Raw genomic sequence first — 16,403 nt, 5'->3', positions numbered from 1 at the left:
ACGTATAGCCGTAGGCTATTAAAGTCACAGTGCGGCAAAATATGCCGTAAAAACACAATATGGCATAAAGCCATTTACAGAACAGCTGTCAGAATCCTATTGGCATGCCAACCTATCCAAACTAGTCAACTAGGCAAACTAGGGCACATTACAAATTAATTATTTAATTCTTCATTTTTTTGAGTTTACTAGTTATCATGTAATTCACAAGTCAATGTAAATGTTGACCTTTTTAGATAATATACATAAGTTGATTCTAGCATCAACATGTCACAATTTGTAATTCAATATGCTACCAATATAGTGCAATTTACCCTTTTCACAAGTTGGCATTCATTGCAAAATTACTTCAAGCTTCAATGTATGCAAATGTCAAATTTTTAGTTTTAGTGTGCTAGATTGGTCTAGCTTAATGTCCTATTTCTCTTAGTTTTTAGCTTCTGGTCAAAGAAGCAAAATTGTAGCTCTATGTCTTATTGAACTTTTGGCTCAAATTTTAGGTCATTCTGAGTTGTATAGACCAAGATATGATCAATTTACTAAAGCTAGACAGATTGCATCTTTAGTGCAAAATTTGGTCAATTTTAGGTCACATTTAGTTCTGGTTTCTTCATAAGAATTGTAGCTCTATGTCTAAGATTTCCATGGTAAAAATTTCAGATAATTTGGACCTATTTTGAGTGAGTTATGTTCACCTTAGTGACTACTTTTCATATGGTTAAAAATCTGGGCCTGCACTTACCAATTTCGGATTAGGTCATTTTTAAGGTAAGTTTCTAGGCAGAATTTTGGCAATATTTCTACATGAAACTTGGCCTATTTTGTTTCTAGTTTCACCTCCCATTGGCCTCATACCAACTGGGGTCACCAGTTATCACTTATGGTTCAATTTACCTACTACCTTCACAACCCAAAATCTGCACACAAAGAACACTTCCAAATGACACTTCTCCTCCTCCCAAAACTACAAATATACATTCATAACACTTTTATATCATTCATCACATCTCAATCATATCCATTTGGGCAGAATATACAAGTGTTCTATGTACATTATACAACCCTAATTTACAAAGTTAAATTTAGCATAATATATACATGAAAACACTTGATTATAACATATACCTCCCTACTATTACCTCACATACACTGCCCTCAATTCATCTTCACCATAATTCATCAAGAAAATTCATGAAACCAAACACTAATTCATGAATTTAAAGGCTGCCCAAAGTGGCAGTTTGCTAAGATATACAAATTGCTTTCCAAACCCTCAAATTCAAGTACTCAATGTACATATACATGAAAACTAAATTACTACAACATTAAAATGACTAAATCAACATTATTTCCCATCCATTAGAGGTAAGAAAAACTCAAGCAACATAGGTTCTCATGGCTGCCAAAATTGAACAACACCATAACTCAATAAATTCTTCCATTCTCTTCACCATTCAACTCACCTCAACCTAAACATGAAGTTTACTAAAGCAAGGGAGGGGGTTTGGACACTTACTTCTTTTGGAGCTTGGTAAAAACTCGTTAAATCCCTTCCTTCTTGCTACCAAAAGCTTCCTCAAGGTGAGTGTGCAAGCTTTAATGAAGAAACCAAGTGGAAATAATGGCTAAATCAATGGTGCATGGTGATGGAACTCATTTGGCCATAGTGGACTTCAATGGAGTTTCTTTGTCACACCTTATCCCTCTATAAGGCATAATATGATCCCGTAGAATACCTAATGAACTACCGAACTTCACTTACCGATAACTCATTAAGTACCTTACAAGGGATTTTAAAATAATTTTCTTACTTTTGTAAGTGGTGAGCATTTTCTAATAGGTATTAAAATCATTTATTCGAAGATTTAAAACTAGTAAAAATTTTTGGCCCATTTTATTTTTTAGCAAATTTTATAAAATTTCGGCAGAGTGCCGTCTATATTTTGAGAAAAACAATTCTTCAAATTCCTGTAAAAAGCACTTCCAATAATCTGTCTCAACAATTTCTTCAAATTCACAACCATCCCATCCAATTTCAGCATCATTTATCAAATTCCAAAAATTCAAATCCACAATTTCCAATATTCAACAATCATCAAAACATCATTAATCAATTTCATTCAATTTAAAACAAAATACTTCCATTCATATTTCATTAAAGATAAAACAATTTATATACATCATTACAAAAATTTACATTACAAGAAATTCAAACTAAAATTTATTATAAACTTTATACAAGCTGCTCAAGATCAATTTTGCATGTCCATACATTTACGTGCATTACGTACATCAAAATAAATTTTTACAGTCAATGTATAAATTATACCCGATAGGTTCAAAGCAGGTAGCTCCTCTATCCTTCGCAGCTCACTCTGCTGCTCTTCTAGTCTCTACATCTGTGACAGCAATAACAGTCATCACTGAGTACTAGGACTCAGTGATGCACAACATACTAAAATAATCTTTATGCAGAGTTTAAATCATATTTATTCAAAAATTGGACTGAACATGAGAATTAAATACAAAACATGAATTATGAGATTTTAATCCAAACAATTTCATTTTGAAGTATCAAAACCAATTTCATAAAACCCACAGTTATATCATGCCATTCGAAACAAATATAATCTCAATAGCCAGAGGCTAAGGAGAAGTCACATCACAAGGCTAGCTAGCTCAAATATATGGATACCATTCAATTTCTTCTTCTACTAGCACACACCTCAACACTTCAGCCAGAGAAGGAATCAAATTTCGAAACTAATTACCCCCACTAGTCATGCTAGTAAGGTGTTCAAATATATGGTCATGACACTGTGGTTTCAAAACTTATCTTAACAATTTACTAAACATTTATGCCATCTCAAATATACAAAATAACTTCCAATAATTTAAATCAAAAGCATCATAAATACTTCATCATAATAATGTCACAATTCAATATTTCAAATTATTCAAAACAAAATGCAGAAGATAATTTACAAAAATTATACGTTATGCACAAAACTTAAGCGAGTCGCCTCTTAACCTTGACTCGATTCCTTGGGTTCTTTCCCGGTGTTCTTTTCAACTGAAACATACAGTTTCACAATGTTTCAGTACCATAACTTAGAATAAATCCAAAAATAAATTTAATTTCACTTTTACCTAGCTCTAATGTGCTAAACTTGACGTTCTTTCAAATTTGTGTTTCGGGGTTACTATTCACTATACTATTTAAGTTAATTTGTTGACTTTCTAAGGCTTAATAGGTATGGGAATTCCAACTCCACCCAGATACCACATTTTGGTAACTAAATTTGTTGGTTTTGATTGTTTACTCAAATTCTAAGTCTTTTAGGCAAATTTACAAATTTTCAGTTTTGGTATCTTATGTTGCACTATTTCATTGGTCATTTTTCTGTTAGAATTTGGCAAAACTTTATTTATAGAAAATGTTTCCAATTTTCTTAACTATATTCTCCTTTTTGAATCACTCCATTTGGAGTTTTTTAGCTCAAGTTATAGCCATTTGAATCATGGCTGCCGGATTGAACTTAACCCAAATTTCTGGGCACCAAACTGGTTCTGGCAGTTTTAGGTCACCAATTTTGGGTGGCCAAATGACTTGGTTAAAGGCATAATTTGGGTTTGTGTTCTTCATAAAAGTTTTAGGTCTATATCTCAGCTGTCCACTGGTAAAAGTTCAGGTCATTTATATGTCTAGCCCAAGTTATGGCCAAATGAACAAACACTATTCATTTAGTCATTTTTGTACAGGTCAGACTGCAGAAATCCAGATTTGGTCAATTTGTTCACTAGGTTTTGGTCACTTTCTGAGCATGATTCCTGAATGAAAAATGTTCCATTTTGTGTCTATTTTCATTCTCAATTGGCCTCACACCAATTGGATTTCTAAATTTTCAGTTTTGGACCCTCAAAGGGACCTTGGTCCTACTGCCTGCAGCATGGCCATTTTCAGTCCGAATTTAAACTCACTTCTAACACTTCCAACACAGCCCAATTGGTCACAAATGACCATTTTTCATCTCAAACAAGGTCAAACACACCATTTAACACATTCTCACATTTTTGTCTTCCAAACCCTAGGTGCCAAAACCCTAATTACACAATTGTTTCAATTCATGCAATTTCAATACTCTAAACATACATATAACTTCACTAACCTTAGAATTTATATTAAATTAGGTCAAAGCACACCAAACCCTAACCACTCATAGCTGACCAATTTCTATGGTTCCTTACCTCGTCCATTTGTTTCAATTTTCAGCACTTTCTAACTTAGTTTAATTGCCTAAGCATGAATATAAAGAGGAAATTGGAAAATTCATCACTAACCTTTTTGTTGGATTTTCCAAGTCTTTATTTCTTCAATTTTTCCTTTTCTTTCTTGCTCCAATCTTCTTTTCAAGACTCAAAGACAAGGTTTAACATGAGGAACTAGGAAATTTATGGTGTAATTTATGGTTTTAAAAAGCTTAAATATAAGCTTTAATGGTGGAAAAATAAAAAGAAAGGGAGAGGAGAGCTTGAGAGAGAGAGAGACGGCAAGGAATGGAAGATGAGTGTTTCCTATTTTTTTTTTCTTTTCTTTTTCTTTATGTCTTTAGGAAGACCATAAAATCAATTTAAATAAATTTTTAATTATAGTATTTATGGCATCATGCATGATGTCATGCATGATGTCATCTCTTTTCACCTTTTCATTTTCTTTTTATTTTTCTATTTATTTTTCTATTAGTTCTTTAATTTAATTTCCAATTCCAAAATTTTCTTTTCTCTGATTTTATTTGACAGTTAGGTCAGGAATCAGCTCTCGGGGTCAATTGACCAAATTGCCCCTCGTCGGTTCTACCCGATTTGCAAATAATTCAATATTCCTTTCGGCTCCCTAACCTAATTATTTGACTGGCTTAACAATTCTTTTTCATGATTTTCTCTTTTCCACTGTGTTTGTAATAGTCTTAAGGACCGTGGCGTCACATTTTACGGTTCGAAATCTGAGTTTAAATCGACTTCGCAATCCTTCTTGAGAAGGTCACCCATCGCTGTGACTCTCGGCTCATTTAACTTCTTATGTTCTGTTTTTCTTATTTATACTTAACTAATTGACAATTACTAATTATTTGTGCTCAAGGCTTATCTAGTTGTCTTAAATGTGGTTCTAATCCCCTTAATTGTCTTGACCGACTCCGGTCACCGGAACAGTGAAATATACCTGGTTATGCAAATAGGGGTGTTACATTCTTCCATGGTGAGCTTCAGCTGGTTATTTGAGAGGATGAAGATGGACTGAAATTCTATCTACTTTGCTTTATTTAAGTCCCATAATTCATGGTTAGTGGAGCACTAAGTTTCTTTTATTGTTTAATTATTCAAAGTTTCATTATTTGGATTTCAAGCCCTATTTCTTTCACCATTCATATAATGTACCTCATTTTAATTTTTTATGATATTTTCAAAGTGTAATATCATTTATTTTTAATGGATATTGAGGTCAAAAGGCAACTCTAGGTGTCAAATGATCAAAATGTCCTTCTTCGGGTTGTATTCCCAATTTTTCGATAACACCGATTTTTGTCTGTTTCTCGATTTTTCATTTTTCTTTGTACTAATTTATTAATTTTTCTTTGATATTTCTAGTGTCAATTACATTTCAATAAACCTTTAATTATGTTCCAAAATATAATTCTGGGGGTTCGCCACAGTCTTGGGGTCAGCAATTGCCTTCACCATAACTTTCCGGTGCGATCATCCATCGCTACGGTGCTGGCTCGTTTAACCTAGTTTCATTTTCTCTCTTTTATTTTTCTTTAATTTTTCTTGTATTTTATTTTTATTTAATTCATCATTATATGTCTGTTCACTATCACTGAAGTGTAGTTCCAGACATCCTGATTTGCCCGGACTGACATTAAGTCACTGGAGCAATAGAACGCACAGAATATGTACAGGGAGGTTGTTACAATACCCAAGTAACCTATACAAATTGACTGGACTGGATAAATGGGTAAACTAGCACTGGGTGCCAGGTACCTTAGGCCGTCACACCAGCGGTCACAATGTGTCTCCCGGTGTATAGACTGTAGCACCCCTATGTTCGATAGTGCGTTCTACTGTTCCGGTGACTAGTGTTGTCCGGACAGCTAGGATGCCTAGAACTACACTTCGATATGAGTGAGGAGATATAAAATAATGAAATACAAGAAAAGTAAATAAAAAAAATAAAGGAAAAATAATAGCAAAGAAATGTAACCAAGTTAAGCGAGCCGAGAACCCTAGCGATGGGTGACCGCACCGAGAAGTCACGTTGTGGACCGTTGACTAGCCCTGGACCGCGGGAAACCCTGGAAAATATTTTTAAGACTTAAAGAGACATCAATTTAAGTATAAATACCATTAGAAATATTAAAGAAAAATTAATTAATTACTACAAAGAAAATTGAGAAATCAAAAAACAGACAAAACCCGGTGTTACCGGAAAATCGGGAATGCAACCCGAACAGGGGCATTGTGGTCATTTGACATCCCGAGTTGTCTTTTGACCTAAATTTCCATTAAAAATAAATGATATTACACTTTAGAAATGTCATGAAAAATTAAATGGTGGTACATTATGTAAATAGTGAAGGAAATGAGATAAATGTGCAAATTAGGAAAATTGGAATATTTAATCATTAAGTTAAAGTGAGTGCTCCACTAACTCAAGTTTTGGGACACTTAATTAAGTCATTTTGGACAGAAATTCAGTCCATCTTCTTCCTCCCAAATGACCAGCCGTGAGCCTCCATTGAAGAACCTCCATGGCCATCCATGGCCAAGCTCCATGCATGCTTGAAGTAAGCCAATTTCTTCCTAAGTTCCTTCATCAAAGTTAGTCTACACCACTTGGGCCGTAGATAGGTAGCAAGAAATTTAAGTTTTGGTGAGGTTTTGAAGAATTTCAAAAGTGGTAATTATGTATTTTTTATGCTTGCTTCATTAAAGTTTGTGTGGATGTTATGGGTACTTGAATTGTGGAAAGAATTTTGAGGTTTGATGTTTAAAGGGAGAGCTGTATTTTTGGCAGCCATGGAAACTCTTTAAAGACAGTTTATTTTTTCTTGTAAATGGTGGATTAAAGTATTAATTAAATGTTTATGTGTGTAGGAAATCATTTGGGTGATGTATACTTAGTATATGTGAATGTGTATTGAAATTTGAATGCTTGGAAATTAAGGGAATGTAATGCATGAAATGGCAGCTTGGCTTGGTGAACCATAAGGATGTTATTTCATGTTTTGTTTATGGAATATTAATGTTGAATTGCAGTAGTTGTTAAGGCAGCTTGGGTATATGTATGATGGTGTAAGATTGGACATGTAAATGAGCATGAATAGGTGATTAAATTGTTGTAATTGAGTTGACAGATTCTGTACTTATTGGTGTATGTTGAATGCGATTGTAAGCTACCAAAATGATCAAAAATATGTGGTAAAATATGTTTAGGTTATGGTACAAACTAGAATGGGCATGAATGTGAAGTTTGGTAAGTGTTAAAGGTGATCCTTGATGAGTATGAATAAAATGCAATAGGGCAGTTTGTGTTTTGGGCTTAGAACTTTAAGTGTGTGGCTCCAATTGGTATGAGACTAATTGGAGGTGCAACTATGCACAAAATGTGACAACTTTCATGAAGGAAGCTTGCCAAAATTCTGCTTGCAAGGTAGCTTGAAAAATGACCAAATCCGGATTAAGTGCAAATAAGGCCTGAAAATTGACCATTTGGGCAGTAGTTAGTGTTTAGGCCATAACTCACTCAAAACAGGTCCAATTGACCTGAAATTTTGACCATGAATATTTAAGACCTATATCTACAAGTCTTATGAAGACACCAAAGCCCAAAAATGACCATAAGCAAGTCAAACAGCTTGCACAAGTTCGGGTCCAAAAACTGGCCGAACCAAAATTGACCTAAAATGACCTAAAGTGACCAATTTTGATGCAATTTGATCAGCAATAGTAAAATGACCATAACTTAGTCTACATAACTGAGAATGACCTGAAATTTTGCCCCGCGTGCAATAAGACATAGATCCACAAGTTTGTAGTTTTGACCGAAACCTGAAAACTGAGGGAACTAGGTCGTCCGGCTAGGTCAAACTAGCATCCCGGAATCCAGCAAATTGCAAGAAAATGCAACATACGTGGAAATGAATTTGGTAACATGTACCAACCCTAAAAGACTATCGAATGTGATATATTAGTAACATTAAAACCTAATTTACCTAGAATGCATCGAGGGTCGACATATTAGGTTGACTAAGCAAATAATAGAATTCAGTGAATTAATTATCAAGCATTATCGTTACAGACAGTTTAAATAAGTACTGAAACACTTCAAATTGTGTTTCTCAGTTAGCAAAGACTAAGGGAAGGGAAGGAAACACTGAGTCAGAGCCAAGAGACAGTTATCAGAGGTTTTTGCACAATAAGTATTTCTTTTGAATTTTTCAATTGAAATAAATTACGATTATTTATATGTTATTATTTTAAATTGTGTTTGTGCACAATAAGTATTTCTTTTGAATTTTTCAATTGAAATAAATTACGATTATTTATATGTTATTGTTTTAAATTGTGTTTGTGCATAATAGTTATTTCTTTTGAATTTTTCAATTGAAATAAATTATGATTATTTGTATGTTATTGTTTTAAATTGTGTTTGTGCACAATAATTTTGACTTCTCATTTTCTACTTAAAAATTTAATTGAACATTACAGTTTTAAATTGTGTCTGTGTACAATACTTTTATATTCTCTGCTTTTACTAGCAAATTTATTTAGAGAATGAGTTATGAATAATTTTTTATTGTTTTGGTTTTGGGAATATTATTTAGAAATTATTGTGTTATCTACTTTGTAAATGGAAATTTTGAGATAAATTTTGTTCAGTGGCATCGGAGCAAATTAGGAACGGCGATACGTAACGCCTACGATTCCTGGGAACTCTCATACTTGAACCCAGGAGCTTGCAGGGATGGCGATATGTAACGCCTGCAAGTGCTCTGATAAGTACACTATATTCCTCCCTCTTTGACTTGTCAGTCTGAGGTGAGTGTGGATGAGTACTCATTATTCAGCTAGCTTCCTCCCTCATTGATTTCGATTATTGGGGTGAGTGTGTCTTGTCGTGGTGTACAACACGGCATGTGTGAAAAATTGTGTCATGGCCTAAAATGATGTTATTGATGGGCAAAACTTTATTCTTCAGTTATTTGATCAAATTGTGTTATTGATTTGCAAAACTGTATTGTTCATTTATTTGATCAAATTGTGTTATTGATTGGCAAAACTGTATTGTTCAGTTATTTGATCAAATTGTGTTATTGATTGGCAAAACTGTGTTACTCAGTTATTAGATCAAGTTTGTGTTATATGAATTTTGTAAATTGTGAAATGGAATTGTGAACCATTTGATTTGTGAACTGTCAATAAAAGATTTATATATCGCATTTCAAATTGTTATTGTGCACCACTGAGTAAATTTTACTCAGCGATAGCTTTTCATTGCTATCGCAGGTAGACAGGCTGACAGGGCAGCAGACTAGGCTGCTAGTACTACATTGAGAGATCATCGGGTATATTGAGTATACCACATTTTGCATTTTGTATTGTAATGTATGTTCACTGTATGTATATATTGTTCCTGGTTTTGAGCAGTTGTAAATTAAAATTACACATTGAAGTTGTAAAGTAAATTATGAGTTGTTTTGGCTTGTAAAATTTGTACTGTATTTCTTTTATCTCAGTCTTTGAAAAATTATTGTGAATTTGAGTTGAAAAACATATTGTGTTGAATTATGTTGGAGTTTGAGATTGAGAAAAATATTGAAGTGCATTACAGGTTTTTGAAGAACTGTTTTGTGCAAAATACAGATGGCACTCTGCAAAAATTTTTACAGAAATTATTAATAGTCCAAATGTGTTAGCTATTTCACTTCAGTTCAAAAAGGTTTTTAACACCTATAAATAGTGCTCACCACTATAAAAAGAAGTAAGAAAAGTTTTAAAATCCCTTGTAGTGTATTTAATGGGTTATCAGTAGACGAAGTTCGTAATTCATTAGGTATACTACGGGATCATGTTATACCTTACAGGGGGGTAGGGTGTGACATAGATAGAATGGCTAATAAGCTATAAAAGTAATAAGGCATAAAGCTAAGTATAACATCATAATCAGTATAGCCATAGGCTATCGTATCACAGAATGGCACAATAGACCATAAAACACAAAATGGCATGAAGCCATACGCAATACTACTATCAAAACCCTATTGGCATGCCAACCTATCCAAACCAATCACACTAGACCTACTAGGGCATTTAACACTTTTAATTATGCAATTTTTTTTTTGAAATTGAAATTTAATTGTTACTATTTATTCCATTAGTCAACTAAAATGTTGACTTTTTCATAGACAATAGGTATATTGGTTCTCATATCCCCAACATACCACATTTTACATTCTAAAATTGTTGGCATTGGTTGCCAATACCATTATAAAACTTCGTGTTGGTTATTTTAAAATTTTTAAATTTCAAGTACTAAGTTTACTGTAGCATTGGTTATTTGTACAGTAGGAATTTGATAAAGTTCTCTTCATGAAAGTTGTTTCTTTATGTGCCTTCTTTAATTTCTTTTTTGAATAACTCCATTTGGAGTTTTCTAGCTCAAGTTATGGGCATTTTACGATAACTGGTTGGATGGACTTTTACCCAGAATTTCTGGGCAATTCTAGTTCTACTAGATTTGGTAGCTCAACTTTGGTTAGCAATTTCATTTGGTTAAGTTCAGAATTGGAGTTTGTGTTCTACATGAAAATTGTTCTAAATTGTCTAAGCTTTTTATTGATATAAATTTCAGTTTAATTGGACCTTTCTACACTGAGTTATGACCAAATGAATGAACACTGTTTATTTGGTCATTTTACCCAGGCAGATTGTGTGTTACCCGGATTTGGTCAATTTTTAGGTCAGTCTATTCTGGTTATCTGGGCAGGGTTTCGCCATCAAAGTTGTGCCATTATGTATCTAATTTCATATCCAATTGTCCTTACACCAATTGAACCTATACAACTCTAATTATAGTTACTCAAATCCGCTAGACTCACTCCCAGTCCTGCAGGTCACACTAGGCAGCATACTTAACTTCAATTCCTATAGCAAAAATCACTTCACTTCCGAATCACACATAGCCAAATGGTCACTAATTGACCATTAGAACTTACTTTCACCAATACATGAGCAAAATCTCAATTTGTTGTTAGTAGTATGCCTTAGAGCATATCATTTAGTATGTATCTTGTACATATTTTATTAATAAAAGGCATTTTCACTTTTCCATTTATATAATATATTTATGTGTAATAAAAAAGGTCCATTTATATTTTGTTAGAAATTCTATTCTTAAGTTGTTAATAATATGAGTGACAATATTTCTAGCACAGAGTATCATAAATAGGTTCACAATTTAGGATACTTCACAATAAGGACATGACTTATCCAGAAAGACTGTAATCATGTTTGTTCCCAAGTTATTTATATGAGAGGTAAATAAGATGGAATGGTGAGTCTCATGCCAAATAACAAACATGATAGGCACTTATACATGATAAGTAGGTCAAACTAGTGACACTTATGACAAGCACATGGAGTTTACTTTTGTCAATGCATTGCCATAAATCATATCAGTGCATATAATCTTTATACCTGAGATAGCACAGTTATCTTGTATATAGGTGTTTTGAGTTTGATACTATTTTCATACTTGTACTGTGTATGGGTATATGGGCATGTGTTGGCTCCTACTAGTTATATATGGAGGTAGGCGTTGATCAAGATGGAATCTGTTCCTCTAAGTAAATAGAGATAAAATCCTATATTCATTTAATTGTTCTTGATGTTTCAAGTTCCTGGTCAGGACAGATAGATTTAATCAGAAAAGAGTTTCTGATGAGAAAATCTTTTAATCAAGAACTGGAATTAAAAGAGAACATAATATTCATAGCAAATGGGGTTTGACATAAACCATGACTCCAGCTTGAATTAGGATTTTGTAACAGAGACATTCTAGTGCATGGTAACATATGATTATAGGTTCATTTAAGGTAAACCTTATTACTAATTGAGTGGCTATGGCATGTTATGCTAGGTGTTAACCATGGTCTATGAGGTGCATAAAATGGTTTAGAGAATTCATTTATGGTAAGAAAGAGTTTTGATGATATTAAGAGTTGATATCATATCTCATTGCCAATTAGTGATGAGCCTAGTAAGTCACACACATACACAAGTAATCATCAAATTAAATATGATTTAATTAATTAATTAAAAAGTTTAATTGATTAATTAAATAGGTTTGGTTTGCAATTAGATTGCAAAATCTCTAGCATGACTTGAAACCAAATCTGGATTATTGGATGTATAGTATAAGTTAAATTTATATTTAAAGTGTTTAAATATGAATTTAATTAATGAGAAATTAATTAATAAAGATTAATTAATTAATTTTTATTTGATATAAATTTATTAGAAGAAGAGAAATAATTATTTTAGGTTGAGAACTCAAAATTAAGACACTGGGGCATTTTGGTCATTTCATAGGGTGACATGTGGCACCATGAGATGGTGACACATGGAACTACACATAAGCTTGCCAAATGTCTTTTAATCATATAAGATGATTAAAATTAAGATTAAACATAGGTTTGATACTTGGCACAATGTGATTGGGTCAATTAAACCTAGAGCCGATCAGAAGGTGACATGTGGCAAGGGTTTTAAGTGGTGACCTAGCTATATAAGTGTAAGGATGAAAGAATAAAAAACAACCAGCTGCTGCCTTCCTTTGTGTCGCCACCCTTAAGGCTGCCATTCTTTCTTCTTCTTCATCTCTCATCAATTCTAAGAGATTAGCAAACAATCTCTTGAATTAAAAATACTAGAAATTGTTTTCAGTGTTCTGTTTGCATCTTTAATCTCTTAAAAGGCAAAACTTGATTTTCTAATTAATAGAAAAAAATTTAGAAGCTGTTCAAGGGCTGTCATAGGTGATCTTGGTGTGGACAAGCTAGAGGGACAACATCTGGTGTCCTAAAGACGCATCCCAAAGGTGCCAAACACACTGCGGTGCATCAAGAGGTTAGTGCACTTATTCTTGATCTAATCTAAGGTTCTAAAATTAATTTGATTAATTTTAAAATCTTAAATGGCAAATAAAGATCCAAAAACATATTAAAAGAGTTTTAATATGTTGTTTATCATTGAAATTAAATAGATAAAAATAAATCTTGCATGATGCTTGTGACCCTAGGTGAAAATTTTTTGAATTCAATGATATAAACTTATGTTTTTCATGCTTCCGCTCCTTTAATTGGTATCAAAGCCACTATATTTGCCATTTAGATTATTCAATATGAGATTTGATTGTGTGATTTGATCAAAAGTTGATCAATTCATTGCTGGTTGGAGTGAACAAGGTAGCGGCATGGTGGAGTGCACCATAGGTGCGCATGGTTTGGCTCCTCCCATGGTGTGCGCAAGGTTTAGCTTTTTTAATTTGCAATTGTTGTATGATATAAAAGCTCATCCTTTGTCTAATTAAATTGTTTAATTAGAGTTTTAATCACACAATTAAATTTTGATTCAAATCAGAATTGGTTGAATGTGATTCAAATCTGAATTTTGAAACTTGTTTGAATATGATTCAAATCTGAATTTTTAAAGTTGTTTGAATCATATTCAAATCTGAATTTTTAAAAAATGTTTGAATGTGATTCAAATCTGATTTTTAAAAATTGTTTGCATGTGATTCAAATATGAATTTTTAAGGTTGTTTTGAATGTAATTTAAATATGAATTTTTAAATTTGTTTGAATCATATTCAAATCTGAATTTTTAAATTTGTTTGAATCATATTCAAATCTGGATTTTTAAGTTGAATATGAGATATTCAATTTAATTTAAGTATGTATATTTTATTTAATTGTTAAATAGTGTTATGCATGATGGATGATCATGGACTATAAAAGACCAATGTGATTGGATTCAGTTCTTTTATATTTCTTTGGGATTGTAAATTAATTAATTTATTTTAATTTATTTTGGGCATGTATTATTAAGGTTGTAATAATTTTTGGGTTGCAATTTTATTTATTTAGTTCTTGTAAATTCGCCTTGGTACGCCAAGGTTTACTATGTAATTGGATTGCAAGAAGATCAAGGAGGTCAAGAGCATTGGTGGGACCAGTGGGAGGAATTCAAGATCAAGTGTTGATTATGTACTTCTTCAGCAACTGTTGTAAAATGAATGAATGAAATGCACCTAGGAATGCCTTGATTCAATTCTTGGTGACTCAGAATTGAATCCCTTAGAAAGTCCATGATCATACCATATTTACTGTTTATCCATGAAGGCATGAGATGTATGTGAATGTATGCAAGTATATGGTATATGCATGCTAAATGGATAATGTGCAAAGTGAGACCTTAATAGTAATTAGGATGACCATAAAATCTTCCAAACAAATGATTAAGTTGAAAATGCTATAATTAAAGTAATTATAACATGGGCCCTCCATTGAGGCAATTATTTTAAGAAATTTTAAATACTTGCATAAGATGCAATTAATTTAAGAGATTTTCTTAAGAATAATTGTTAAGCATGAGATGTTGTAAATATGTAAATGGTTTGGTGGCCAATATTGGATGTACCTGAGGGCATTAAAATTATTTGCATAATTACTGGCTCAATGGGATCAACTTAACTAATGCAAGATAAGTCAATAATGGATGTACCTGAGATTTTGATCATTAGGGGCTAGGTAAAGGATTGAACCTCACATGTGATGTGATAGGCAAGGAGTTACTCACTTATAGTTTATTGTAATTTCAATAATGGATGTACCTGAGGATGATCAATAGAATTATAAGAATTCAATCACCAATTAGAAATCCATCCAACTAGGATTTTCGTTTTCTACTTTGGAATTGTAGGATTCGCTAAGTTAGTGGGAGGACCAATTTGATTAAAAAACCATAATTATTTTGGTTAATTACATGATACATTTACTAATTAATCTGGTTATTTTCTGTAGTTGATTTTCTGATAATAATGAGCACAGAACAACCACCACCATCCAATATCCTTGCAAGCATACTTGATCGTAATAGGTTGACATTACCTATATCTATCTGATTGGCTAAGAAATTTGAAACTTATCCTGAACCTTGAACATATAGGATATGTTCTAAACTCAAATGTTCCTGGTCCCTTATCTCCAGAGGCCACCCAAGAGGAACATGAAACTTTGGACAAGTGGAAGGAGCATGATATGAGAGCAAAGTGTTACATGCTTGCTTCCATGAGTAATGAGTTACAGAAGCAGCATGAGAACATGCAGAGTGCGAGTGAGATCCTCCTTCACCTACAAAAGTTGTATGGTGAGCACAATAGGAATGCTAGGTATGAGATATCTAGGCAGCTATTCCGCATGAGGATGTCTGAGGGACAAAATGTTAGGGATCATGTTCACAAGACGATTCGGCTAATTGAGCAGCTGGAACATCTTTGACTTTAACATGGATTTCCAACTGTAGACGGATTTGATCATTCAGTCCCTTCCTGAGTCTTTTGAGAATTTTGTGACAAATTTTCATATGACTAAACAGGAATGCACCTTGGTTGGTTTACTCAACATGCTGGTTATTGCCTAAAAGAATATGTTGGGCAATAAAGGAAAAGAGGTAGCTTTGATTGCATCTTCTTCTGCTGGAAAGTCCAACAAGAATAAGGGCAATAAGAAAAAGAAACCTTAGATTCCTGGTCCTTCCAAGAAATTAGCTAAACAGAAAGGGAAGACTAAAGCTGATGGAGGCAAAGGAAAGTGTTTCCATTGCCAGAAGGATGGGCACTGGAAGAGGAACTGCCCAGAGTATCTTGCTTCTCTGAAGAACAAGAAAGATAGACCTTTGGAATTTATGTCCATATCTTGTTATTTAGATTCTGATGATACTCATAGTTCATCTAAAGCTTGGGTTTTAGATACTGGTGCCAGTTCTCACATTTTTTATGATATGCAGAAACTAGCAAATAGTAACAGCTTGTGTTCTTAAGATGTTAGAGTCCAGATTGGCAATGGCTCAACTGTTGAAGCTTTAGCCATAGGTTCTAAATCTTTTTACATGTCAGGAAATGTTTTATGTTTTGATAATATCTTATATGTACCTGATGCTTTTACGAACATCATTTCTATATCTAGTTTGACTAGAAATGGCTATGAATTTCAGTTCACAGATGATGTTTGCAATATTTATTTTGGAAATAAATATGTTGGTTCAGGTTATATGAATGATGGTCT

The sequence above is a fragment of the Hevea brasiliensis genome, chromosome 10 (assembly GCF_030052815.1).
Source record: "Hevea brasiliensis isolate MT/VB/25A 57/8 chromosome 10, ASM3005281v1, whole genome shotgun sequence".
Lineage (NCBI taxonomy): Eukaryota > Viridiplantae > Streptophyta > Magnoliopsida > Malpighiales > Euphorbiaceae > Hevea > Hevea brasiliensis.
The sequence above is the reverse complement of the archived record's forward strand: the minus strand, read 5'-3'. Positions refer to the sequence as shown.